Here is a 4247-nt window from a genome sequence, read left to right on the forward strand (position 1 = left end):
TAAAAAATAAATTAATACTATGTCATGTTAAATCTACATCTACACTACTATTAAACAATCAAACAAGAACTTTCTTACGTGCACCCCGTAATTAGTCCCACAACGCCGCACGAACCGATTAGCACCACACGATTAGGACCACAAGTCTAAATCTAACCGTCATCATTAATCTAATACTTCTATGTTGTGCACTTAGTAATTGTCAATGACCGACCAAACTCCACCGAAGAGGCTGCGCCGGCTGCAATCCCGCGTCCCCTACAATTACGGAAGGCAATTATTCCAATCCTAGAATCACGCAAAATAGTTCCTTCTATGCGTCATATCCTGCCTCCCGCCGCTTCTAAACACACAGGAAGCCTCATCGTGGATCATCTAAAAAATGCAGGCGCTACGATCAGGCACCCAGCTGCCGTCCTTGGGAGCGGCCTGCCGCCCTACGCTCCTCCACTTAGCCACCGCCTAACGCACACCAACCCCTCCTTAAGCATGGAGTCCGCGACTGCTGGGCCGTGCGGGAGTGCGGGTGACATGGCTCGAGGCAGTCGGGGATGCGGGATCTAGGTGTCGGCGGTGGATCTCGCCGGATCCGTGGAAGGCGACGGCGGCTACGGCTTGCGGTGGAGCGAGGTGACATGCAGGAGCTCGGGGAGGACGCCGGCGCTTCTGTCGGTACTGGGAAGAGGCGGAGGCGACCGTATCTGGGGCAGCGGTGGTTGCAGGCGACTTCGGTGGTGGCGTGATGTCTTATGTACGGCTGCACCGGTGGTTAGAGAAAGGAGGAGAGAAAATAAAAGAGGGAGGCATGGTGGCATGGCTCATCGTATTTGTCGCCGACGGCGGAGGAAGACTGTGTTTTACCTGCGACAGATTGCAAGGCCCAAGAAGTTTCAAGCAAAGGAGGAGGCAGCGTTCCTGCACATCACTGGAACCATAAAGGTAAACATTCATTTATGCATTTCCTCATAGCTATGTTTCTTGGCAATAGTAGGCATCTTTTTACATATTGTTACGGACCATTATAGAATTAGCTAATTAATAGATCATGGCTTTACAGTTCGTAGAAGGGTATAGATCAATGCTAGATCAGAAGCTAATTATAGTGGGGAGCACAAGCTTTTGATGCTGGTAAATTCTTTACCATGATCACTACTTCTTCTTGTTGCTCTTTTGGAGGTACTGTGGATAAATGATCATAATTAGGAGGGTATAGATCAATGTTAGATCAGAAGACATTGAGTATTGCCTGTATAATACTCCCTATTTTATAATGCAGTATGCCATAGCTTTCATTGTGGTTTCACGGTATACGCAACACCATGCCCTCTTTTTGTTATGATATGTGCCACTGGTTGGCAGGTATGATACTCCTTTATTGCTTTTCAATTAGTTTATCTGAATATTGGAATGACATGTAAGCATCTTCCTTCATTGTTTGTGTGCTCTGCGGTGGGGGTGGTATTCTGCTTGGCAGCCTATTTGGAATCACTAATGGATCCTTTGTATCGATGTAATTAAAATGGGTGTTTGTTCTTACTTAGCCGTGTTGGTTATGAATTGCGGAACAACTCTACATTTGTCTTCGGCACCATAAGATTATCAGACCATGAATCTGCAGTTCACATTGTCGTACTATTGTAAACACTACTTCTAAGTGCCAAACTAGATAAATGTATCTATACCAACTTTGTTGTCGCCCTTTTTTGTTGCTTAGAGACAAAACAACGATGAAGCCCCCTGCTTTTCTAACCCGGTGACCTCTTCTGGCCTCGCTGAGGTGATGGAGGATTAATCATCCATGTTAGTGCTATTAATTTTGACTTCCAACATCTAAGATAGATTCCGATATTAAATTCCATTTCTCAGATTTTATCTTTTCTCCTAAGATGGTGAGATTCTGTGATGCTGAATTACACCCAATTGATGTTTTTTCCTTATGGAGGTTCTACGTTTTCTCTGTGCTACTGATCATGTGTTCGACCTAATGCCTATTTAGGGTCTTGGGGGACCTGGCATAGGTTATGCAGGACATTGACAAGTGTTCTTCATCGCACGTTAAAGAAAATCAAGTTTGATGCGATAAAGGTTTTCTTTCAAAATCAGCTTTTGTGGCTACAAAGCTTAAGAAGGTTGACTGAAGGTACTCAAAGGATCTGAACCTGAAACTCTGAATTTTTTTCTCTTGCTTGGCAATCATTCTGCACTGCAAATGAATATATTCAAGTTCAGCTTAGTTGGTTGGGAAGGTAAATAGATAATGATAGATATGTTGCTATTCAGTGTTTGGGTGTCGTGCTAATGATGCTACTCTTCATGGTGCTTCCACTGTACTTTTATATATTATATCTTGATGTTTGGTTGTTTTTTCTAAATATGTATGCCGTTATGTCTGATCTATCTGAGATTTATTTGTACATAATCTTCTATTCACAAATAGCGGCCACTGATCGCTAGCACTATAATTTAACTCCACTAATTAACTTCTATGTCAGTATTGGGCTATTGGCCTGCAACTTAGCAATAAATGGCAAACTATGAGGACGCTATGTTATCCTCCCAGCTTTCTATTTTGGTTTTGTTGAGAGGATATTAGAACTGGACTATTTGTGTGTTCAAAAACGACAGTGGAGCTTCTTTCGATTCCGCATAACAATGAGAAGGGCAACAAGGCTGCACTTAAAAACCAGCAAATCTGATTCCAGTGTGGATGCAAGGTATAATCCTTACAAATGTGACTAGCCCTACTTTGGTCTTGTTATCTTTTAAATTATTCATTGTCCAACAAGGGGATTCAAGCTTCTATTGGATTATATTGTAATAATATGACTTGCGAATTTAGAACAATGGTATATATTTGATAAAAAAGACAATGGGCTGAAGCCAGCCTGAACACTTCATTCATGTACAAAAATTCACTTGCGGGAGATTATATTTGTTTGTGGAATTATATATTGGAAAAGTGTGCATTTTGATAAGAGAATATATAACTGATGCAACAGAAGCGAAAGATGGCATGATACTAAGAGGCATACCGATTTTACCTTTTTTTAAGAGCCATACTGATTCATGGAGAGTAATATTCCAAATTATATTTGTATATCAAATTTAGGCACTATGCATTGTCTGTATTTCTAATTTCCGGATGTTGATACAATATACTAGATGGAATGGCGTGCTCCGTCGTATAGCCGCACCCACCACATGCGATTTTAGGTGCGCTTGGGTCAAGTTGTGTCAATGATAAATGCCAATGTAGAAGCACAATAATTCACCACATTACCAGTGATACGTAATACAGTGGAAACAAAAACCCTACAGGTTCAACCATCCAAGACGGAAAAGAACTGGCTAACAGATCCGCTTCACAGCCACCGGTGAACACACGTGATTCTCGAAGGCAGTGGTAGTCACACACCATGATGGAGGACTTCGTCCAGTCATCTGATCATAAGTCTGTTCAGAGCGTGGCAGAGACTGGGATCGAGCACATGCGTAGCTGCCAACAACAGCAAGCGGCAACAACCAGATTAAGTCTTTATCTAGAGAATGACACCGCAACATGGGGTCTCTAGAGGATTATGGCAAGCGAGTAGCGCAAGACACTAAAACAGCTGAGAACGAAGGCCATAAATGGCAATGAGTTTTACTCGCGCGGAAGGAAAAAGTTTTCTACGCCCTTAAAGATTTGCATGTATTTTTTATATTTTTATAAGGGTGTGTACTGCTTAGATATAACCTTTGATATTTAACAAAAGAAAAACCTTTGATAGTTTTGAGAAAAAAAACATCAACAACAACAATGTCCTTAGTTAATTGTTTCAGTGTTATATTTCTGGCTGTTGTGAGTATTTTTCTCTACAAAAAAGAGATAACTATGTTGAGAGATAAGAACAAGGGAGAAAGAATAGTGGTTGGGCCTACTTGTCCGCCTCATTGGCCAAAACGGCACAACCCGGCGTGAGGTAAGCGTGCGAACGCAAGTATGAATGCACCGACCTTGAAAGGGTTCACTTAGCTTTTCTTTTAGAAAATAACTAAACAGTTGGTGCACCCGTCCACAAATTAGTGACACCATTTGACAGATGGCCTTTGCGTGCTTTTAGCCAGCCGGGCATAAACATGAAAGAGGTGTTTGTTTAGACGCCATGTTCAAGAATTCATCCGATTAACCAGTTAACTTGTCGATTAATCCCTACTCGTAGGGTCACCGAGTAGTCGATAAACCGATAAATCGTCCGATTAATTGA

At 42.0% G+C, this 4247-nt stretch overlaps 1 long non-coding RNA gene across 1 annotated transcript; it reads left to right on the forward strand.

The window, feature by feature from the left end:
- Positions 1-312: 312 nt before the first annotated feature.
- LOC123116200 (uncharacterized) lies at positions 313-3653 on the forward strand. The gene is made up of 3 exons (XR_006456980.1): positions 313-939; positions 1058-1128; positions 1997-3653. It is a non-coding gene; the product is annotated as an uncharacterized lncRNA (long non-coding RNA).
- Positions 3654-4247: the final 594 nt, after the last annotated feature.

The sequence above is a fragment of the Triticum aestivum genome, chromosome 5B (genome assembly GCF_018294505.1).
Source record: "Triticum aestivum cultivar Chinese Spring chromosome 5B, IWGSC CS RefSeq v2.1, whole genome shotgun sequence".
Taxonomy (NCBI): Eukaryota; Viridiplantae; Streptophyta; class Magnoliopsida; order Poales; family Poaceae; genus Triticum; species Triticum aestivum.